General features: G+C 35.8%; 1 protein-coding gene across 1 annotated transcript in view; it reads right to left on the reverse strand.

Moving 5' to 3' along the window:
• NALF1 (NALCN channel auxiliary factor 1) overlaps positions 1 to 25,240 on the reverse strand; it is a 483,922-nt gene that overhangs the window by 161,063 nt on the left and 297,619 nt on the right. The gene's annotated exons all lie outside the window — the stretch shown is intronic.

Raw genomic sequence — 25,240 nt, forward strand, 5'->3', positions numbered from 1 at the left:
TAGAGTAGGCGCACCAACGTGAATATCCCCAAACACAGAGGAATACAGCACTGCCCTTAAAAGTATTATCAAGGCAAATAATTTGTTCTTCACTTCTGAATATCAGAACACAAAATGGTTATGATTTCCAAGGCAGTAACTCTGAATGTCTGTTTGCCAGGCACTGGAGAAAGTACATTGAATGAAGAGTCAAGCAAGACAATAGATCTTAATTTTTAATATATAAGGTATTTTTTCGTAATGATTGGGTTAACAGGAATGTCTAAATATTTATTATTTAAATACTTGCAGTTCAGGGGTAAATACACCGAGCAGTTTGAAAGTGATTTCCCCGTCTTTTAAACTGCTTATAATCCTCTGCTAAGAATGCTGTTTTCCATTTTTGTTTGCATGAAAGAAAAACAATTATTTGACATAATTACGAGCAAGTTGTTGACAATTTGTCATTTGATCGATCATGGTTATTCAAGGGCAACATTTAACATCCCTGTATAACAGCAAATGGTGATTTTTTCTCTTTTCTTGCATTTTTCCTTTTTTCCTTTTCCTTCTATGTTTTTTTTTTTCAATGTCTGCATTAATTTACTGCCTTTTTCATTTATGCCAGTAGTACTGCAGAAACATCACACATGCCAAACCAAAAAAAAAAAAAAAAACAACAAACAAACCAAGCAAGGGAAGCAACTGACTGTAAAATAAGCCATATTCAAATTTAATTTAGCAATGGCAATTGTAATTGGTTTGAACAGTTGAAACACTTCCAAGCTTTTACACATAAAAGCTCAGATGAAAATGGAAGATCTGCTATTCAGTCTACTGAATCACCTGCTATGGCATAGTTTAGACTGCAAAAAAGAAGCATCTGCTCTTATTCCATGAATTCACTTTGAATATGGGAATTAAAATGTTTCCACAACCTAAATGGTAAATAGTATGTTTTCAATGTGCTTGTGTGTCTTTTTCTCGAAACTCTAACCTTGGAAACACTACCACTGATTTAACAATTCACAGATTATGTCTGAATTGGTAACTAAGCTCTTCAGGAGCTGGTACGCTCATTACTAAGAAAAGAAATGCTTTAAAGAAGAGTTTAGATATCTGCAGATTTCTGCCAGAATACTGTTTTCAGTATAAGCAATGAAATGTTCTCAAGGATAACTATACTGTAAGTGATATTTTATCATTAACAACAGTTTAAGCATAACAAATTTCTATGAAAATACAAATTCTGATCCTGAAAGGTGCTGGACAGACTCAAATGCTATTGTATTAAATGGAAGTCAAGAGCCTGAAGTACCTCACAGAAGATGCTTGGACTATCCATTCAGGCCCACTGTAAGTTAAAATTCATTCCGAACTTAACATGGGAGTTTGAGTTTACCAACAGATGTTATTTTCTCTAAGTACAAGCCTTTTGAGCAAAACAATCAGGGCTGTAATAAATTGTATCATGATGATTTTCAAGCACTAGACATTTCCATTAAGCACAACAAAAAGTCGCACATTTAAAATTCTGAGAGAATCTACAAAAAGAGGCTAACCATACCCTGATTTTGCTTTCTTAGTGTCTAAGTTGTTATTTTGCACTTTTAAGTCCTCCAGCATAATATATTAGATATGGTGATTGCCATATTGAAGATGACATATACACATAATTAAAAGACACTATTTTTACGCTACCATGTGATGTGAAAAAAAGTGGAAAAAATTAAATTCTATTATTCCTTCTGAAGAAAACTCCTTATCCAACTTTCTAATTATCATAAACTACAATAAATATTTGTCAAATTATGTTAAAAGATCAGTTTATTTCTTTATTACTTTAAAGTGTAAATTTGAATTGCATCCCTATGAAGTTTAATCAAGTTAAATTATTGAACTGCAAGTCTCTGTGTGTGTAAGCAATAAGCTTCATTTGAACCAACCTTGAATTTCTAGACTGAATTTGAGTAATTTGTTCTTATTAGTATTTTCTGCACAAAGTATAAAACATCACTTGCAGAGAAGTGAATTGGTTTAGAATTTTTTTTTTAACTGCCACTCTTCTGCTGTTCTATAAAGGTGTTCCGTTTTTTTCTCTTTAACTACATCTCCTATACCAATCCTTTTCCTCAGACACAGACTATTGATTACATGTTATTCCTATGTGTGCTCGGGGATGACAGGGCAGATTAAGGAAGCACAATTTGCATTTCTTGTACTTATTCCTCCAAAGACAGTACAACATCCTACATATAAATCTAAGGAGCTGGAAGGAATTCTGAAAATCCTGGCTTTTAAGTTTTTAGCTAAGTTGGGATGATATGCCTTCTTCTGATGTACCTCACTTTTCCACTCAAGAAATTTGTAGTGCTTCTGAAGAGGAAATGCTCACAGTCCTAGTAAACCAGATGGCATCAAATGATGTAGTTCTCAGAAACGGATGTCTAAAGAGCCTTACAAAATTTTTATAACCACCATTGACTTCAAAATACATAATACAGCTGGCTGGATATATGTATATATATTAATCATTTTATAGAAATATTTTTAAAAATTATTTCCATTCCATATTGTGAGTAAAATAAGACAATTTCAGACTGAAAACATGACCAGTACCTGTTGTTAGTGTATTCAGATGGGACAAAAGAAATCTGTATCTGTCTTTTTTTACACATAACTATGAACAAGAAGAATCTGAGCCTGCTACTTCCTGAATGTTTGTCTTGTGAGAAGGGGAGAATTTTAATTTGTTACGACCAGAAATTTAATTTAGGACAATGGAAAGAGGTACCTATCCTTAAAATTTCTGCTCTCAGCAAAAGGCTGGAAAATGTTTGTTGGTTCTGCATTTTCTTCCATAATTCTGGATTCCACATTATGCACATATCTTTGAAAAAACAAAACAAATCCACAAACACAAACACACAAACATAACCAAAGACAAACAAACCAAACCAAACCAAACCAAACCAAACCAAAAATAACCCACCTTTGAAGTGTTTTTCACTCTACTTTTGTCTTTCCCAACAGGTGTAAGCTTATACTGCATGTCTCCTACTGAAGAGTAAGCTCTGTGGGCATCTCTTAAAATATCAACAACTAGTGTAGGATCTTTTCCTCTAAAGAAATATTCTTTCTCAGCATGATGTCTTCTGTGAATAGTCTTCTGACGTCCACTTACTCCTTTATACTGTAGTAATGGGCATTTTATCTAGTTTCAAAATCTTGTGGCTTGAATCTTCTTCCATCCTTATCTTCTACACCCTTTTCATCTACTCCGGCTGTGAACTCATTGATATGTGGGACAGTAGCTGCTGCATGAAGGTCACAGACAGAAGAGACACTTGAATAGACGGTTCATTGTTGAATTCTGGATGCAACTTTTCTCTAATACACTTATTATGATAATGAATGTCATACATTAAATAACAGGAAAAAAATCACAGTATACAAAGGACAAGGTTTTCAGGACAGAGAAAAGCAGGGAGATGGTGAAATACTTAAAGCAGAGGTGTCAAACTCATTTTCACTGGGGGACACATCAGCCTCGTGGTTGCCTTCAAAGGGCCAGATGTAATTTGAAGACTGTATAAATGTAGGAGTAGTTACATTTACACAGTCCTAAAATTACATTTGGCTCTTTGAAGGCAACCACGAGGCTGATGTGGCTTCTAGTGAAAATGAGTTTAACACACCTGCCTTAAAGGAAGAAGTTACCATTCCTGACATTCTTCTGGTAGAAAAAGTCAGGGATTCAGGGACAAGGTCAGGAGAAAGCATTTAATTTCAGAGTATAACATGGAGTGTTTGAATTCTGTATCTGAGTGACAGAGAAGTATTTCTCTAGAGAGACCACTTCATATGGTGTGTAAGCCTGGAAATACCTTGTTGTTGCTGTTATAACCATTTATTGCTGCATTCTGTGAGTGGTTTTTTGCTTGTTATCTCTCTTCTATTTTTAGATTTATTTGTGAATCTGAAGAATTTTGTGATGCTACTAGCAACTCTTTAGATTATATCATGAAGGAAAAGATTCATCAACCTGCTCATCCTGAAAGTAACAACCTAAAAAAAAAGACCTAAAAACTCCGTTATTCAGTGTATTTTTTTCAAGTCTCCAAGTGCACAGGAAATATATCATGACAATAGATGAGTATGAAGTATGGAAGCCTAAAATGACAGTGGCATCCATTCACTGAGGTGAAAAAGTCTGACATTCTGTGAGTCATGATCGTTTTAATATTAGCTACATTTTGTGAAGCCATCATTCCAATCCAGTTCAGGCAACTTTATTATGGAACAACCTCCATTTCTACCAATTGATTACTTCAAATAAAACTTATGTGTTAATGATCCAGGCAATCAGATACACCTATCTCTATCTGAAGTCTTTCAAAGGCCTTTGACACTTCTCAAGAGGCTCTCAGACATTAATAAAACTTATTATTCATTTGCATAAGCTGTAATTCCTCCTTATAAGTCCTTTTCTTCCATTTATCTAGATTTAGTTTTCCAACCAACACTTGAGGTACCAAGTATGAGCTTCACCTCTTTCAGATCTGTCCCTATGAGGAGGCTAAAGTAGGAATCTGTGAAACTTGCTTGAGGTAAGCTAAATCTTTGAATAATCTTTCTGTCAAACAGGTGACAGCAAAATCAACAGAGAGGAGTAGGAGGGTGATGAACCTGGGTTGATCAAGTCATCTAAGAGGTTGTTGGTAGACACTGTGAATATTTGAAGCTGAGGAATAGAAAGAAGCTCTGTAGCACCAAAGAGAATGAATTGGAGAGAGAGAATGAATTTACATCTTCCATATAGAACATGCAACAGGCTCTTTCCACTGAGATGGGTTATTTCATGATAATCAACAAGGAGTCAAAATTCTGTTCCTCACAATGTGTCCCCATGCTAACAGGCAAAAAATCAGTATTCTGAATATGTCATCAGTTATTTCTACATTTGTGATATACATCTACCATACAGCAAAATCAGCAGACCATTGTTCCTATTGAATATATCAGGGTTTTTTATGCATACAAATTCTCAGTCTGCTGAATAATCAGGTTATGTGATTACTGTGGAAACCTCACCTCCAATGGCTGAAATTATTGGAAGTTACATGAAGCTTGTAACATTATAAAGCAACATTTACTTTGTGGTATTTATTGCATTACAAACTACAGGAGAAATCAAAATATTGGGAAGTAGCTTTCTTCCTCTTATTTTTCTGCCTTTAGTTTCTTCCTCTCCTGCCTTTTCTACCAGATAGTGCTGATGTGTTCTTAGTAGACTATTTTCTCTGTCGTACTACTATAAACATGTTTACAGAAAATATACAGTTTAAGACAGTCATATTATTCCTGATTTTTTAAAAAAAAATATATATATATTTTCTAATTCGGCTTTACTAAATATCTGTAGCTATATTTCTGATTATAAATTGTTTCTTAGTAGATGTTTTTTTAGATTATACATTTGATTTGTAACGGATAGTACATCTGCAATCTTTTCTGGTATTATAATGAAATGATATAGATTAGAAAAAATTTGCTTCATATGCATAAATCGGAAACTTTCACCAGATAAACTGACCTAATGTAGAAACAGATACCAGACTGGCAACAAGAAAGTTAAAAAAACTAGTTCAATCTGCAATGGTGAGAGAGTATATTGGTAAATTCATGTCACCAGGTGAGACACCTGGCAATGAACTGTGAATGATAGCGTGAAGTAATTTTAAAATATCTGAAAGTGTGGTAAAACACCATCTGCACATGTTGTCATTGCTATATTAGCTGCAGTCAACCCAGCAACAAAAATTAGCATAGCTGCTTATCTTGCAGCAGAGCTCTCTTGGAATTCTATCAATACAAAAAGCATGTCAGTCCCATCAACATTGTTCAAGGCTTTAGCTACATTAATATAAAGCAATATTAGTCAAAATTACTTGAATTTTCCAGAGTCTGAGTACTCCTTAATTTGAATGGAGATCAATGACTCTGCAGAATTTATTGAAACTAGATTTTGTGTACATACACAATGTTTAAGTCCCTGTTTGAATAACTCAGATTTGAACATATTGCACTGAAGAGCTTGGTTCTGTTCTATCAGTCATTAAGCTCACTTTCTAAGAGTATCTCAGAAGGTTAAACTGGATTGAGTAACATGTTCTGTGACAGTAAGGAAAAATACATGCACACAATGGTAATAAAACCTTCACAAGGACATCACTGTAATATATATGGTTCTGAAAATATATGTTATATATTAATACATGTTATACATTAACCTTAGAACCACAAATCTGGATGTGTATTTGTCATTCATATCTGGCTGGGGTTACTGCATTTGATTCAGTCCTTGTCAAGAAAAAAAAAAAAAAAAGAAGAAGAAAAGAAGAAAAGAGAAGAAAAACAGTCCTGTAAATACGTAAATATACCGAAAATGTATAGTCTTCAGTGTTAATTCTGCTTCTACATACACCTTAAAATAAGCTGTGTCTTCATCTTGTGCCAGGTTTCATTTATGGCATTCAAAGTAAATACAAGAATAAAAGACATGAATACTTGTTATCTCCTAGTAAATTAAAGGCTTTCACAAGCTTGTATTTTATAGTCTGATGTTGAGGAATATAAATACAAAGCACACTATAAAAGCTTTGTCAGTGATCACTGAAAGGACTTGCAAAGACCGTTCCTAACAACTGTCAGATCTTTAACTAAAGGTCAACTAAAATTATACTGGAAGCCATGGGGAGACCTTCAAGTTGTAATGTAACAGGATATTATTTTTGAAGATTTCTCTGTTTACAATAACAAAAAATGGCAGGAATTTCAATACATGCCAATATTTTGCTATGTAAGATGGCATAAAGAAGGATCTAGGAAATACCAATATGTAGGATAAGGAGAAGGATCTTAGGGAAGTCCTTTAATGTCCTTTAATAGTCCTTTAATAAACGTAAATGTATCTATTTGTTTGTTTGTTAATATTTCTCAGTGAGAGTCAGGAAGCTGTGAAAAATATTTTCAGGTACCTATGAACTGAAGGTTTTGATAGGTTTTGCCAGGGTCACAGGTCCATTCTTAATGAAAAGCTGAAAGAGGATCCAGAAGATTAAAAGTCAAAACCAAATGGTCAGATGGGAAAAGAAGAGACAACATTCATGGTGATAAGGATGTCTCTATATAGTACATCAAAGGAAAGCTGGTTGCAATTCTTCTAATTTTTTGTTTGTTTGTTTCCCTCCAGAACATCTAGATTGGCTAAAAGTACATATGTGAGGCTTTTGACAAGCATGGGATTTCCAGCAAGAACACACAAAAGAAAAATCCCCCCTGGACAGTCAATAAAGCAGACACTCAGAAACTCTGTTTTTTAGCAGATCAAATTTCAAATTCATAACAATACGCACTAGTCAATGGAACCTCATTCTTATTTGTTTCAAGTAAATGCCCTGTTGGTTAATTGGTAGAAAATGTTTGACTTTTTTTAAACTGTTTAACTGAGTATGAAACTGCTCAGAGGAGAGGTCAGCTAGAGCAGGTGGCTCAGGGTTGTAACCTGCTGGGTTTTGAATATCTGCAAGCATGGAGACTCTGCAACATCTCTGGATAACCCATTATCAGCCATCTTCACAAGTAAATAAGTGTTTTCTTCTGTTTAAGGATAATTTCCTGTATGTCAGTTTGTATCTGTTGCCTCTTGTTCCTTTCATTTGCATCACTGAGAATGGTCCATCTTTTTTTCTCACCCCATCAGATATTTATACACATTGGTGTATTGTGTCTTCTCCAGGCTGAAAATCCCAGCTGTCTCAGCCTCTTGTATGTCAGATGCTTCAGTCCCTTTATTATCTTTTGTGGCCTTGTGCTGGAGTTGCTATAATAACTCCATGTCTCTCCTGTACTAGAGAGCCCATGACTGTACCCAGCAGTCTAAATATGTGCCTTACCAGTGCTGAGCAGAGGGAAAGGATCACCTCACCTGGCCTGCTGGCAACATTCTGCCTAAAGCAATAATTCTCTCTTGATGAAGAATGCAGAAACAGTCTAAATCAAAATATCTTGTCGGATGGGTAAATTTTGCCATAAACACATTCAAAGTGAAGGAGGTAGGAGGACAGGGAAAAATAAACAAGTGGAAAGCAGCCAAACGAATTCTCTTTTGAGCATCTAGATTCAGTCAGGGGATCTGCAGCTTCAAATACTATATGGTTTACAGGTATTATGGATGACACACAAATTACTACTAGGCAGGATACCAGTAAAATATATATGATTTGCTGAGTTTTTGATTTACTGTTCCTTGCTATTGAGAAGAAGGTGGTATGATTTGCTATTCTTACTGTAGGCCAAAAAAAAGCTTTTGGAAAATGTACTTTTGATGGAATCCAGGAATTTCCTTTTTTTACCTATAACTCATGAATTATGTCTGAGAATGCTTGTACATAAAAGGAAACACACTGGTTTGGAGGTATGGACACTATAAGCTTTTTAATGTGGTAGCACTGCTATGCCCCATTCCCCTGTCCATACTCTTTCCAGATCCATGGTTGAACAAACAGAAACTCTAATTTGTCTCAGTTTTGAAGTGACCATGTGATGTACATAAATTGTAATTTTCAGGAAGCTGCCTAAATCTCACCTACATGAATTAATGTCTTTCGAGGTGACGAAGTTAGCTGGAGCACACTCTTAGATCTTCCCTGAAATGACTAGCCAACTGTACTCTCAAGCGCTATTGTTTCCCCTACATAGTTGGGCCATTGTGGGATTAATGCAAAATGTACCTTGTTTACCCACTTGGCAATGCTGGAGTCCAATCTTCATCACTGAAGTGATGACTGGAGTTATTTTATTCAATTATCTAAAAGTAATAGGGGAGCATTATTGCAGATTACCATGAGCTGTTAGGTCTAAGGAGAAAAGCAGTTTTCATTTAACATGACCTGGACTGAGTAAGCAGGAAGTAAGTCATATGTTGACTATAACTGTGAACATAACCCATACTGTTACTGTATAGTCTAATAGCCTCTTACACGATATAGTCAGTTACGTTTTCATGAGCAAATTTTGTTTCTTTTAAGTGTAAAGAGCATTCCCTTTGCACTCTTACACCAAATATTTTCACCAATTTGCAGTGTGAGAAGAAATAGGAAGACTTCACAAGAGAGTTGCTCCTCTTGGCTTCATAACCTGTGGGGCTGTTGCCTCATATGGGACTTGCGGGAGGTTTAATAGCCAGCTAAGCAGGAAAGGAATTAAGTTCCTCTAGGGTGGCTCCTGGGACTGTTCAACCAATGCTGGACAATCCCAAACATAGTTATGAGGTTATTTCTCAATTTTGTAACAGAGTCAAGAGATTTTAAAGGAAATTGGGAGTCTTTTGTACCAGTCATTATGCAGCACATAATAAAACCAATTTCTTCCCTTATTTCAAAAGACTGGAAAAAGCATTATGTTTCATTTTGTTGATGAAGAATTGAGGTTCAGAGTTGCTAAAAGCAACGAAGATCTTCAGAGGAGATCTGGAAACTGAAACCAGACATTTTGAACCCAGCACAGTTTAAGAATCAAGTCCTATTATGGTTAGCCTGAAATACAAAACAGTTCAGGGTATGGCCTATAACTGAGTAAACTTTAAAGGTTTTTCAGTCACCTAATGAGTACCTGTGCAGTATTTAAATTAACTTTTTTACAAGCTTTTTCAAGCTCTTTTTTTGTCGTTGTTGTTGTTTTTTGTTTGTTTGTTTGTTTGTTTGTTTTTGTTATTTGGGCATTATGTTTAAAACACTTTCTTTTTCACAGCAGTCTTCAGTCCAGTTTTCTGATTTTATGTACTTCATTAGCTCTTAGTACAGTACAGCATTTTTGTACGAAATTAAGTTGCCTATTCAATTTCATTCTGTATCCAAAAATGAAAAAAAAATCTTTTGCTAATTTTATTTCTCTTTTAAATTTAGCTCTAAAGTTATATTTAAACTATAAATGAACAGTTTAACCTGAAAATATGAGAAACTGAGATAATTGCATTCATAAATGTACTTTGAACCCCTAAGCACCAGTCAACACTTATTTGCATGTTTAAAAGTTTATTACAGCATTGTGATATAGCTCTGTTTCTTTTTTTTTTTTTTTTGGCCATAAAATTTGAAAAATAGGTTGTCATCACTTCACCAAACATGCAGGATGTTCACTAAACATGCAGCATAACTGATGAGATTTGGACTGCGTTTAAGAAAGGATTTTCTGGTGTGTAAGGAAGGGAGTCTATGCACACACCTTGATTTTTAACTTAATGCTTTGTGAAGAGCCTTTTTGAAGTCAACTGCCACTTGGAATGTAGGAAGCTGAACGTGCACATATACTTTCATAAGATCAGATAGTGAAAAGATGAGAACTGCCTTATTTTCTAGGCTTTAAAATACAGCAGTGCATAAGCTGAGCTTTCCCCATGCAGGTAAATTATGGCAACTGGTTATGTTTCACTACAGCTGTTTCTCTTCCTGACACAATTGCTTTTGTCACCACCTCTCTCTCCCTCACTGTTGCTCTGTTTGCTAGTATTTATGTTGCTGACAGGAGCAGTGACAGCAGGCACAGCAGCAGGCAGCTTCAATCTCTGAGATACATCTTCATTTTAGAAATCCTTTGGAAAGAGGTTGCCTTCCATATAATAGAATATGAGGAGTAACACAAGATGTGCAATGTGGATAAAGGACAATCCACAGATACTTGACATAAGTTCCTTAAAAGCAAAGGACCAAAGTGTAGCAGGAATTGTAGGTTATATCTGGCATTCATATTCTATACATTTTTAATAAGTTAGCTTGTACTATATCAAAATGTAGTCAAAACTGCTTTTGTCATCCTTAGGGTTTTTTTTGTTCATGTGTTGGAACAATTCATTCTCAAGGAAGAAAATGCCAAAGGGAAGGATTTAGTTACTTTGACTAAAACTATTTACAAACTCTCCAAGGGAAAGATAAAGGAAGAACTGACTGAGCTGCAAATGTGCAGAACCAGTTTGTTTTATTTTCCAGTTCATAGACTGCAAGGAAAAAAAAAAAAGAGAGGAAAAAAAACCCCTGAACCCCAAACCACAGTCAATCTTCTTTACCTTTAGGGAATACTTTCATTTTTCTGATATTTTTCTTTCCCCCAGATGTAAGACAAGGCAATGATATTTGCTGAAAGGTCCTATTTTGAAGAAGATAAAAGCTCCTAAGTTGGAGCTTCATACAGCAGCAATACTGTGGTCCCTTCTGAGTCAAACAGGTGACGTTTTGACTTAGTTCATTGATTTTCTTTGTCATCTTTATATGTTCATGGGTGGCTGGCATTTACAGTCCCTTATTTCTTCATGCCCACTGTAACAAACTATTTGTCAGCTATAATTTGCTCAAATGCAACCAACCAAAAATACATACAACACAAAGAACAAAGAGCAAGAGGTTGGGGAGGTTTATAGAAAACCATAAACCCTTAAGGTTAAAGGGGTCTTTTAAAGCCACCAGTAAAGCCAGTGAGTTTCACAAACTAATTCTAGCATTGCATTGTTTCCTTTTGCAAATTCCTATGGAAAGGAGTATTTCTCGGCACTCTGTTTTAACACTTGTTAAAGGGGGCCACAGGCTGCTTGCATAGACCAGGGAATGCTCAGTTCCCTTTATCCTTGGCGTCATCTCAGCTCATTTAGTCTGGCAAAAGAGAGTTTATAATTCCAACTAATCTTTATAGAAAGTTTTTTGGCCTCCACTTCAAAGCAGCAACACTGCTGTTAGTAATCAGAAGTAGTTAGTTGCTTACATAAGTACTTGTGCTGGTAATTATAGCACTTTCTTTCTCATTTTCTTCCAGGAATTTATAGCTCCCCTGCAGCCTGAGAAGGAGAAGAAAGGAGAGAATGATGTATGGAAAGAGGAGCAGGGAGGGAGTCACAGAGGGACAGGTGAACACAAAAGACACTTGTGATTTCTAAGACTTTGAGAGAACACAAGTGAAACAAATCTAGGCATTTTTCTAAAAGCTGAAGGCAATAATGTTACCATTTTAACAGAATCTGCTACCCGCTGCAGCTTCAGTCTTATGTAATTCAGAAGCACAATCTTCCAGAGTTTAAGAGATGTAAATAAAAGATAAGAGTATTTAACAACACATACACACACACAAAAAAGGAAACAATCCTTGTAAAAAGTAATAATAACCTAGACTGCCCTTGACTTTATACTGCAATATATGTAGCTTTATTGTTACATGTGCCAGGCCACATATACAGTGCAAGCAAGCAAGGCTTGTATTAAAGGACAAATCTTTCATTAGGCCAAAGTAGTATAGCCAGGGAAAATAATTAGGCAATCTTTTTGGCACATACACATTTTTTCAGGTCTGAAATAGAGGAAGCAGCTACAATTCTAGACTAGAATTTGTTAGAGTTTAGCAAAGAATGTGCTAACTAAATGTCCTCTGAAAGAAAAGATAATTGGTACCAGTAGAATAAAAGAGATGTTGCAGGGGGAAGGAACAAAGAAATGAGGGAAAGAGATGTGGTAAAGTTATGTTATAGGAAAAAGAGAGAGACACATAAGGAGTTGTTGGAAGAAGGTTGATTTTTAAAGGTATTAAAAATTAGTATCTCTATTACTTCAGTGATTTTCCTTTTTCTTTTTTTATTTTTTTTTTTTCCTTATCTGCTTAAACCATGATAGCTACAGCAGCACCATTACTGACACTCAATATCCAATACAGTTGTTTAGGAAAATAATATGCTATTGCATTTCAACTTCAGCTGTTGTCTCTGAAGGCATGGACAAGGCTTTCCTGAACCTCATGCAGTGTATTGGCCTCTTGAGACCTTCATTAACTGGAATTTCTTAGGATTTTTTTTTTTTAATTGCCCTTTCACTATACTGATGAATGGTCCCAAAGACCCAGTAAGTCTGTTCTCATGCACATTTTTTGGTTGTCATTAAAACCTTTTTCTTCTCTGAAGCCTAAGGGAAGGCATTCATTTTCACCATGGATGTGCTTTATGATGCCCACAGATTCTTGGCTGACTGAAATGAAACATCTCAACTTGCAAAACATTTATTTTTGAGGCATTTTTTTGTGTAGGTTGTGTGGTCAGATAAACTGGGGATTATGATAAATTTTACACTAATTTGCCTCACATTTTTTCTGATAATGTGAATTGTGTTTTGTGCACAGATTAACATGATCCTTTGCATTATCGGATTAACTTTTATAACTCTGTTATAATGAGTTCATACTGTTACTTCTCACAGTAATTGGTAGACTGTGTATCTGTCTTTCACTGTATTAATTTTGTATTTTTAATAAAATTAAATCAATAACAAGAAATGACCTTCTAAAACTCCGCTTCCTGTTATTGTCTGGCCTGTTGCCCAAAGCATTGGAAGAAAAAGGATGCTCATGTGAAGAGGAAAGTATCTCTACTGCCTATACATGTGAGGTCATACTAAAGACAGGTATGGGATTGATCTCACTCCAGTGCCATCTGAAACACCATAATTTTCCTCATTTCCATTACTATTTAAGATAAATCAGTGTTTCCAGTCCATAATTTACCTTGACAAGTGCAGTTCATAGTATCATAGAATAGTTTGGGTTGGAAGGCTGTCTAGTCCAACCCCACTGCAATGAACAGGGACATCTTCAACCAGATCAGGTTGCTCAAAGCCCTGTCCAGCCTGGCCTTGAATGTCTCCAGAGATGACACATCTACCACCTCTCTGGGCAACTTGCTCCAGTGTTTCACTACCCACACTGTATAAAATTTCTTCCTCATATCTAACCTGAATGTCCCCTCTTCTAGTTTAAAACCATTACCCCTTGTCCTGTTGTAACATGCCCTTCTTAAAAGTATGTCTCTATCTTTCTTACAGGCCCCTTTTAAGTACTGAAAGGCCGCAATAAGATCTCCCTGGGGCCTTCTCTTCTCCAGGTGGAACAACACCAACTCTCTCAGCCTTTTCTCACAGGAGAGGTGTTCCAGCCCTCTGATTATTTTTGTGGTCTCCTCTGGTCCCTCTCCAACAGGTCCATGTCTTTCCTGTACTGAGGGCTCCAAAGCTGGACACAGGACCCCAGGTGGAGTCTCACCAGAGCAGAGCAGAGGGGCAGAATTACCTCCCTTGACCTTCTGACCACACTCCTTTTGATGCAGCCCAAGATACGATTGTTCTTCTGAGCTGAAAGCGCACATTGTCAGCTCATATATAATCTTTCATCAACTGTGTCTAGAGCAGTGTAAAATGCACTACATCTCAGACATGTCAGTTCTTATGGACTAAAGGGGAAAAAAGAGTGGTCAGTGAAAATGTACATCTCTATGTTAAAGATGTTTTCATATGGTCATGCAGGCCAGTTCTGATCCCAAAATTTTAGGGGAACCTTAGAAAAAAATGCAGGCTTACCAAGGACAGGCACAAAAATAGTATCACAGTTACTCAGGTAAAAAGATTGTGAGGTTTGGGGTTTTTTACTTAATTTTTCTATACATCTTTGATATATACAATAATTATGACAATAAAACTTATTTATTAGCTGAAAACCAGGTTAAGCGGAATTCACATAAACTAGTTGCAACTGGGAAAAAAAAGGGGTTTCTAGTGAATCGAGGAGTCAAAAGCAATACCTGGGAATACTCTGTAAAGTAAATGTGTTCAAGTGATGAAGTATTCAACTAAAGTAAAAGAAAAAATATTTTCAGATATAAATTATGAAGTAAAAGGAAGAGGAAGAGCTTTAGCAATGGTTTAGATAATTATGGCAGACCAACAACTCCCGATATTCCTCTCAAAAATGTGAACATGTGGCACCCAGAATGATTTATCAATTGTTTGTAGAAGCAGTGTTTTCAGGCAGAAAATCCTAAGAAATGGCTGATATTAGGAAAGTCAGGTGATCATTTTATTGAGATTACTTAAATTAGATTCTGTACAATAATTTCTTGATCCACAGCACTTAGAAAGGAACCCATGCATGAACCTGGCACTGCCCATACCACCCACTCCAGTGGTAAAAGGTTGAAAATACTAAAATGCTGCTGTAGTAGATCATAAATTTTAAATAAAAGCTCTATGAGATAATTTCATCTTCGTTTTCCACCAGAAAAACCCTGAAACGAAGAAAGTTAAGTATCCAGCAATGTGTGTCTGTCAAGTGTCACATTAATTTTTCCATGCAATGTGGACGGGGTATTGTGGGTTGAGCGCCCAGGAGATGGCTGACCCTGTTCCCCACTGGCCACCCTGCCTGCTGCCAGGACAGGCCCTGCATTGGCCACCCTGACTTCTGACAGACCAGGTCTCCCCTCCATCTCCCCAGCTGAAGAAGGGGACATCTCAGACAGCTTTGCCAGCTGTCTGCCTGGAGAGCATGGAGGTTTCCCCCTTGCCAGGTCACAGGTGAATGAATATCTAGGAGCAGATTTCAGCTCCTGGATGGGTGGTTTCTCAAGAGGTATTGCAATCCAGCAGGTCATCTCCCTACCTGGCAGGTGAATAAATGGGAAAAAACCTTCCAGCATCCCATTTTTTTTTTTTCTCTATCTGTAAATGCTATCTAGTTTGTATGCCTGTTATTTTTAATTTTACCGTAGTGCTTCTATTTCTATAATACATATTGCAAATTACCTAAGATTACCTGTAGGAGTATAAATTGCAACTTAAAAATGACTAATTAAAATTTACACGTAATTACTTTATATTTTTAAAATAAATTATACATCATTATGTTCAGTCATGCTGCATTAGTTGATTCCATAAATTCAAAACAAAGGCTTTTATCTCTCTCTCTTTCCTGCAAATGACTTCACTCTTATCATGCCATTTTGTCTACAATGAAACTAGGAATTCATTCATGTTTTTCTTTCTAATTTCTTTCTAATTATAATAACATTATCAAACTGAAGTATGTCAGAATTCTCACACAGAATAGATATACTGGATCTAAATTTTCTCCTAAATGTTTTCGTCTTTCAGTTTTAATGAAATCTTTTATCAAGATCTTATCAAGCAACTACTTATGCAAAGAGAATAACTATGACATTCCTAAAAGCACTTCACACAGCCCTTTCTAGCTTAATTAGATATTGATTTTTCAGCATTCTTTGTGTCAAAAATAAAAGTCAAGTTTATGAAATCATTCTTGAACAGTATTAGAAGCAGCTGAGATGAGACACCTAGGGCTTACCAAGACCTAAGTTCAAGGGCTAGTGAAAGCAATCTAGAAAGCTAGTCAGGCTTTTAAGGAATATCAGTCGCATCAAAATTTCTCTGTAAAGTGTTTCAGAAAAATTAACAATTTCTTCCTCAAAAAGAACCCCAAACCCTAAACCTATTCTATTTCCTCTCTATCCTCATGACAGGAATCAGTTTTAAAGCTGAAAAACTGGGAGGTCTTTAGCTTATTCTGCAATCTTCTCCAAAATCTTTCTAATTATTAATTCTTTGCAATACACTTCCTTCAAGTAAGATAGACTTGAATTTTTAAGGTGCATTTCCATTTTTAAGATGTACACATACTATGTAGTCAGAAACTCAGCAAAAGTGCCATTCCAATATCGATGTCATATTTACTTATTTACTTCAAACTTACATTTCAGTGCATGAAATAAATATTTTATGGCCCACCCACTGTGCTATACAACAGCTTGCTATCAAGCATTAGAAAATTCCAGATTATGCAACATCCAAGGCTGAGACCAAACTTGATTTAGTTCATCTCTCCATCAGTTCATGATCATGGTGAACAAAAATATTAAGAATTGGAAAAACATACTGCACAGGAATGTGTACTCTGAATAAAATCTGTTCTTCCCAAGTGGAGGATGGTATAAGGAAATCACAACATGCTGTGAAAAGAACAGGTCTGAGGCATTCTTTTTAAGGAGAATGAGGATGACTAAAGAGCAAAATTAACAATAGTACTTGAAAAGCAAGCTGATAAAAAATACAACTTTTCAAACTTATATCTTTCTTAAAATAGTATTGGATCTTTCAAAGGAAGCTAGGTTTCCATTGAAAGAAGGTTCATGAAGATTTGAAATGATCCTATAGACGGTGTAGGTACCTACAAGTCACTTTCCATAAAAATGGAGCTTACGCATGGTGAGACTCCTAAGTGGATACTGAATCCCAAACTTTGTGTATGGGGCTGGGCACAAGAGAGGCAGAAATCAGTCTCTCCACCCTCTTATTGGCTGTGAGAAGAAGGGATATAGCAATGGCAGTGCAAGACATTGAGAACAGTAGGATGCTAAGAAAGTAAACACACCTGAAATGCAGTGGTTAAAGGAAACAGTAAAAGATGACAGGGATTGATTTTCAGCCTGCACATAACTTATTACTCCTACTTCAGATCATGGCATTTGTGGATCTTGATCTGAAGCAACTTGCTTTTCCCTCCCATCATACAGGAAAGCAATTTTCTTAACTTAAGACTGAACTGAATTCAAAGAGCTAGGTTTAACAGTATGCACAACCTTTGTGCTTTCCAAGCTGGATCCTAGCTGGAGTATTGCATGAGAGCCTTGTAGTGTGGTAAGTCCATTTTCCTCTGTAGGAACCATAGCCTTGGTTTCTCAGCTGTGGATCTGGGGAATGGATATATGCCCAGATCTAACCTGAGTTTTGAGACAGAGGCAACAGTATATCCAGACCTGGAAGATGGAAAAGCCTTTCACAATTTTGCAGCTCTGCTGACTGGAGGCAAACAACAGAGAAATCACTTAAATCTCTGTATCACTTCTTTGTATCAGTAAAAAGAAGGTAGTGATACTTCCCTTCTTTTGACCCTCTTCTGTCTGCTTATAATTCAAGCCAAAAATTACATATAATGGAAGTTATCACTAAGACTAGCCTAAAGGCAGATAATGTATCTACAAATATCAGAGATTTGTTTCATATCAACACAGCTTCTCATAAATATGCTGGCCTTTCCAACACCTGCTTCAGAAAGCAGAAGCACCACCATATAACTGGGACTTATTCAAGATGTTTAATCATCATTTCAAGTATGTTATATTGCAAGGAACGGTACCATTAGGTTTTTTGGTTGTGTTTTTTGGGGAGTGTTTCTTTTGTTTGTTTGTTTGCTCACACTGTCAGATAGCTTTTCTTATTTTCTCCTTGTGTCTCTTCTGTTGATACTGTACACACTACTCTAGCTTATGTTTTTCCTCACAATTTATAAGTGATTTCTACTCCCTAGCTGCATGTTTTGGTGTTCCAAATAATTACTTTCTTGAAGGAATATGGCTAAAACCTTGAAAGAAAAGTTGAGATTTGCCATAATAAAAATCAATTTAGAAAAATATTTTTATTTTAAATCCTTACATTCATACCAGTTCAAAATCTGATATCTGATTAGATTCTTTCCAACACATTTTACTCCTCTGTAAAATACTAGAAAAGATGCAACTTCAGTGATATATACAAATTGTTGTTGTTCAGTGGATTAATATGTCTCTTTGAGAAATGCACATTGTTAGCCATTTAATTTATGTATTTCTTTTTAAAACAAAATAGAAAGAATAGAAATGCATACATCACTGAATGTAGGACATTAACTAGAATTTTAGAGAAAACAAAGTAAATTGTCACAGAAAGATATGAATAGCAGAAAATACATTTCCAAAATTCTTCCTACAAAGTAAAACTTGCAACTGTTTGAGCAGTATGTAGGAATATAAAATGCAGGGATAATGCTAAAATTCTGTCCCTTCCATGTCCAGCTTTGTAGCTTTTTATAAAAATGCTACAAAATGTTTTGAAATTCAATGCCACTGAGCCAATCTAAACTATTTTTCATAAATAGAGAAAACATGGAGATCACAATGAAAAAAATAATCATAATGAGCCTCTTGTTAAGGATATCAGTATTGAGATGAGGAGATATAAGGAAATAAGAGCTTCTATGCTGAGTGAAAAAAAAAAAATCTGTTTGACAATGTAAATATTACCATTCCATGGCTTTCAGAGTTCAAGGATTGAGGATGAATACTCAAAAAATAGAACCTTATCTAAGCTCATTTCCAGACAATGTGACAGTCTGTTGGCTTCAGGGATTTCAAAATCTGTTATCTTACTGTAATAGATCATCATGTTTGCTTCATACTGTTCTTAAAAAGCATCATGTGAAGATACAACTATTTGGCAGTTTAATCACTTACTATAAATTTGGAAAACCTTCAAACACTAGTAACCTAAATGGTGCCATGAACAAGATGGCAAAAGATCCCACTTCATGAAGATAACAGATGTCTAAGTCAAACTCATTTATAGTTGCACGTATTCAGTATGAAGTAACAATATAATTTAATTTTACTTAGCAGACTTTGCTCGCTTGGAGATACCTTTAAAAACAGTACATTGGTGATAGAAACAATACACTAAACATTGCAGTAAAACAAATTTATAACAAGATTTTATTTGTTCTTGAGGACATTAGTGGAAAAGCAATATACGTGGAAATAATATGTTATTGTATGGACCACTTGCCTGACTGTAAGGCTTAAGATCAGATTTTTCATATTATACAAATTGAAAAAGATCAGGTTTTAGGATTAACAATGGCATGGGATTAAATGCTTTTCCTTCTCATCAGTGATTTGAGGTGAGACATGTCATTAGCAAACAGAATATGTATATGACCTGCTGTCCTACATCTTTGATGTCACTTATAGAAGAAGTTCATGTTTACAAATATCTAAGACAAATATATTTTAATATAGAAAGTCTTCACCAAAAATAACAGATACAGAATGAAGTCAGTCACAAAAAAGAAAGATGTGTTTGGCTAGCTAAGGAGAGGAAAATAATCAGCACCAGCAAAACTTAAACAAAGGTGATTGTCCCATTCTGCACTGGTGCAGCCTCACCTGGAGCACTGTGTGCGGTTCTGGGCACCACAGGATAAAAAGGATATTAAGCTACTGGAGGGTGTCCAGAGGAGAGACAAGAAGCTGGTGAAGGAGTAGGAGGGGAAGCTGTATGAGTGACTGAAGTCCCTTGGTTTGTTCAGCCTGGAGGAGACTGAAAGGAGACCTCATGACAGCTACAGCTTCCTCACAAGGGGAGGAGGAGAGACAGGCACTGATCTCTTCTTTCTGGTGATCAATGACAGACCCCAAGGGAATGGCAGGAAGATGTGCCAGGGGAGGTTTACGTGGACATTAGGAAAAGGTTCTTCCCCCAGAGGGTGGTGGAGCACTGGAACAGGCTCCCCAGGGAGGTGCCATGGTCCCAAGCCCAAGGGCAGTAAAGATGATGGAGTGGAGCATCTTCCTTATGAGGAAAGGCTGAGGGAGCTGGGTCTCTTTAGCTTGGAGGAGACTGAGGGGTGACCTCATTAATGTTTACAGATATATAATGGGTGAGTGTCACGAGGATGGAGCCAGGCTATTCTCAGTGACAACCAGCGATAGGACAAGGGGTAATGGGTTCAAACTGGAACACAAAAGGTTCCACTTAAATTTGAGAAGAAACTTCTTCTCAGTGAAGGTGACAGGCACTGGAACAGGCTGCCCAGGGGGGTTGTGGAGTCTCCTACTCTGGAGACATTCAAAAGCCACCTGGACACCTTCCTGTGTAACCTCATCTAGGTGTTCCTGCTCCATCAGGGGGATTGGACTAGATGATCTTTCAAGGTCCCTTCCAATCCCTAACATTCTGTGATTCTGTGATTCTGTGAAGCCTGACAGTGTCCAAGAAGAGAATGGACAATGCCTTCAGACACATGGTGTGAACTGTGGGGTTGTCATATGCAGGGACAGGAGTTGGACTCAATGATCCTTGTGGATCCCTTCCAACTGATGTATCTGTCTATAAATCAGCACCCCTTCCTATATGATTGGAATCTCTAGATATTGCCACAATTAAGAAAATAATAATAATGATTATGGTTTATTACAGCTCAAAGGCTACTAATCAATATTTCTCACTGTCTGGTTATTTCATGCAGACAGATAGAAACCAAAACATTGCAAGTGCAGTCTCTCTTATTCCCCTAAATCCATGTCTGAAGGAGATATCCACAGCAGAGTTCTCTTGAAATACAAAACATGGCTTCAAAAACTTGCTTTCTCTAACACAAAGTGCTGTGTTGGAAAAAAAAAAATGTCAATAGCAATAAAACACTAATTTCTTGAAGATATACTACACCACATATCACATTCAATTCTGCCTTTTCTGGAAATCTGTTAGTAATATTGCCTACATAATTCATTACTGAAGTACTTTAAAATACTGTAGTCATTATGAAAGCCTATATAATTTTTTTTAAAAATCTTTAAGTTCTTTTGCCTTTTTTCTTTTTTCCTCAAGATATTATACTCAGTTTTGTAGGCTGTGGCAATTCAGCTACAGGCCATCTGAGGAAACAAAGTTATCACATTATAGCCAATTTCCAGATGGACCAAACAACACCAGCTGTTACATCTGGTTTTGGCCAGCAGCCTAGGGTGTGAATGCAACCCACTCAGTATTTTATGCACAGTCAATGAATATTTCTTATCTTCTGATTACAATGGTGACTGGCTCTTTTAAGAGATTTAAGCTGAAATATAAACTGCAAAACATTCTGACTCAGAGTGGTTACTATAGTGAGTTAATGGTAACAAGCAACAAAATCAGACAACTCTCACAAACACTTTTCTCTAGTATTTGGCTGCCTATTTAAAAAAGAAAAAAAAATCCATATAGTTTCAAACTTAATTATTACAGAAGAACTGCTGACATGACTGCAGCAACAATTGGAGTAGGGGATCAGCTTGGAGCTTTGTAGCAGCCACTGCTTTGAAATCGGTCCTTTGGTGCACATCTGTAATTACACACATTTACCAGTAATGGCAGGAGGAAAATAATGTTGAAATCGATAAGAGATCTTGGTTTTATTCAAGGTATCGTGGCATCCCACGGCCCTGCTATGAGACACAGATTTCTGTCTTCCATAGAGAACATAGTCTGCTGCAATCAATTTACAGCTCCTTTGTAGCAGCCAGAAATGGAAAATAAAGCAAACATAGGATCAAAATACAATATAAGTAAAAAATAATTGTAACTATACTAAACTACTAAATATTACTAAATTCAACAGTGCTTCAATAATATTAAAATATCAAAAGATCATGTCTTCTAAATATTTAGAGCAAATTAATGTCCAAGAATTAAAGTGAATAGACTAGGTTCTACTAATATTTACTGTTGGGAATAGTGAAGGGAGGCCAAAGGTAAAGCTACTCAAACCACTAGGCCTTTGTCATGTTATAGGAAAGCCAAAATGCCAATAAGTTTTTTTTCCTCCTTTCCCATTGTCATATGGGACTGTTCCATGTACAAAAATATGGGAGGAGAAGAAAGAGAGAAAGAAAAGGAATTATAACCTCCACAAAAACAACAAAGCAGGAGCTGGAGATGCACATGGGAAATGAGGATTAATGCAGGCAAATACTAGACACTGAACTAGAGCCTTAGCAGTCTCGGGGAACAACTTGTACCTGAAAGTTCAACAGAATTTATCTTCGAAAAAAGACAGTACTACACCTTCTGTCCTCTTCCAAAACAAACACTGGATACACACACACACACAGATAAATGGTAATGTTAACTGTTTCTTCTTTCTCCAGGGAAATTTTTAAATAAATAAACAGAAGACAGCAGCAAGCACAGTTTCACTCTGCAGAGGGAACTCTATTGGACAAAATCAGAGGGCATACTATTAAGTTAAGCCTGAGATAATGATGATAGTTTAGAAAATTACTTCTGAATAGCTTAATTTGGGAATAGTTAAAATTAGAGCTCATTATGGATCTACACTGAAGAAAGTATTGGAAAATTGTTTCTGAATATGCTTTCAATCATGTGTTACATTTTTCTTAAATTATGGAGCTTCCTTCAGTTTTAGTCCAGATTACTATTTTGGCCAACTAGTACTCTAGGAAGATGTCTAGCTCAATGAATACAACCAATTGCTGGAGCTTACACAGACAGCACAGACATTCTGTTGGAATTAATGAGGTTTTGCCAAAGAGATATTTTAGTAAAATTACTGTGCTATTTTGGGTGCCTGTGTTTACAAAGAGTTGGATAAATTACTTTTTAGTATTCAAAAGAATAGATTGTCGAGAACGAAGATTCATTATTGTTTTTATAAACTAATTTGACAGCTGTTGATTCAACCACTCAAGGCTATATCCAAGCATTTATAGTCTAATTCTATCTCAAATGGAACTTCTTTTGTGGAAGTACATTACTAACCACAGAAATCATTTGATGATTTGTGAGAATATGACTGAAATCTGCTTGAAGTGTGTATGGAGACAGAGGCTATTGTTAAGAAATTCTCAGTGCTCATTAAAATGAATGGTTCTATGCAAACTAGTATTGTTTTATACTGTAGTCTGCATTTAAATGTATTTAAACTTCATTATTCAAATTAGAAACATATTATCATCTGGGTGCAAACCACCTTGTTACACACAAGCCATTTTGTCAATATCTATGAGAATAAATAATAATTAGTAAAGATAAAAAGAACAGCTTCCAGTATTCATGATTTCAGTTTGAATATCAGCTAAAATTATACTTAAGTCCTGAGTTACAGAGACTCTCAGGGTAAATTAAAGACACATTGGAAAGACACTGGTCCTTGTTATAAATTTAAAAGTTCCTTTCTAAAAGATGCCAATGTACATGTAGTAATTTGATATGGAAAGTGAGCCAAATTTTAAGGAGTATAAATGCACATTATTTAGTGTACTCACTAAGTGTTTAGAGTATGAAGAACCCTCTTAGATGCAGTTGCTTTTACACAATTTTCCACTATAATTTTTCCTCACATTTAATATGAACATCTAGTACTGACTACTGTTGATGGCTGATTATGTTGTACGTTGATTCCACCTAATGCAGTTATAACTAATAAATAATATATCCAAAAGTGCTGAAATAAGGATATGATATTTTGAAATTAAATAACAAACATCTATAAACATAACATGTGAACTGTGATTACACTTAATGATTCATTAGCTCTATGATAACATAGTGCCAGTGTTTATCTCCATGGGTTTACAAAAATCTACCTTTTATCACAAAATTCTGATCTCCTAGCTCATGAAAATAGGTCTAGCTTTTTTACAGAGATTGCTCAAAATATTAGGCAATCAAAAACGAAAACATAAATATTTCAGTAACATAATGTATCGAAAAAATTTAAGTAATATGCTTTATTTTAGGTGTGCCACACACTGGAAGCTGAAACAGTCAGACATCAATATGTCTTTGAAAGAATATAAAAAGCAATATGAAAATAACTTCATGCATCTTATGTCAAAAATCTCATGACTATGGAAATCAGTTTGAGACTACTTCAGCTCAAGTTATTATAATAGCTAAAATTATAGCATAGGTAACATTATAGAAGCTACCTCCCTGGTGGTTCATGTTTGTGATTTACCTGAGTCACGTTTAAAAATAATCTGTTGCAAGACTATTGAAGGTTTTTTTATCAGATAAGTAAGTCTGTTATATAGTAATTGCAACCTTTTGTTTCAGCCTATTTGAGCCTGAAACGAGATACCATGGACTTACTTATTCAACAACGAGGACTTTGGTGTTGGTGAGTTGTTCCTTTCTGCCTGTCTATCTGTAAACCATTTTAATTGACAGAACCATGTTTCTGTCACTCTCTGAGGTAGACTGTATAATATTTTTGCCTTCCTACTGCAGAGAAAAAAATGAAAAAAACATTCTGCTCAAGTATACTTCGCCCTGGAGGAAAGTCTGCAAATATATTTAATGACTCTGTTTATCACATTTCCTAATGCTCATGGAAAACAATGTGATTTCTCTTGCAGGATTCTTTTCCATTTTTTTCTTCTGCAAGATGTGAAAATGTTCTTAACTGAGAAACAGAAACACTACTGAAGTAAAAAACGCAAAACTGAATGAGAGAATAAGATCTGGCACACAATAGTGCCCAGAGGTGGTCAAACCTTGCACCTTTTGAGCCATCCACTAATAAAGGAGCTAATCACTGTTTAGAAAATGCAGTTGCATTAGTACATGAAGTTACTAATTACAGGACAATATATATTAGAAAGCAATTAATTCACCCAAATTCTAATTTTCTCATGATCCAGTGACTGATTACATTTGAAATGCACTTTCTAATTAAATGCAATATTGGAAATTACAAACTCAGTTAAAGGTATACATTTCCTCTTGTCCTA

This window comes from Columba livia, chromosome 1 (genome assembly GCF_036013475.1).
Source record: "Columba livia isolate bColLiv1 breed racing homer chromosome 1, bColLiv1.pat.W.v2, whole genome shotgun sequence".
Lineage (NCBI taxonomy): Eukaryota > Metazoa > Chordata > Aves > Columbiformes > Columbidae > Columba > Columba livia.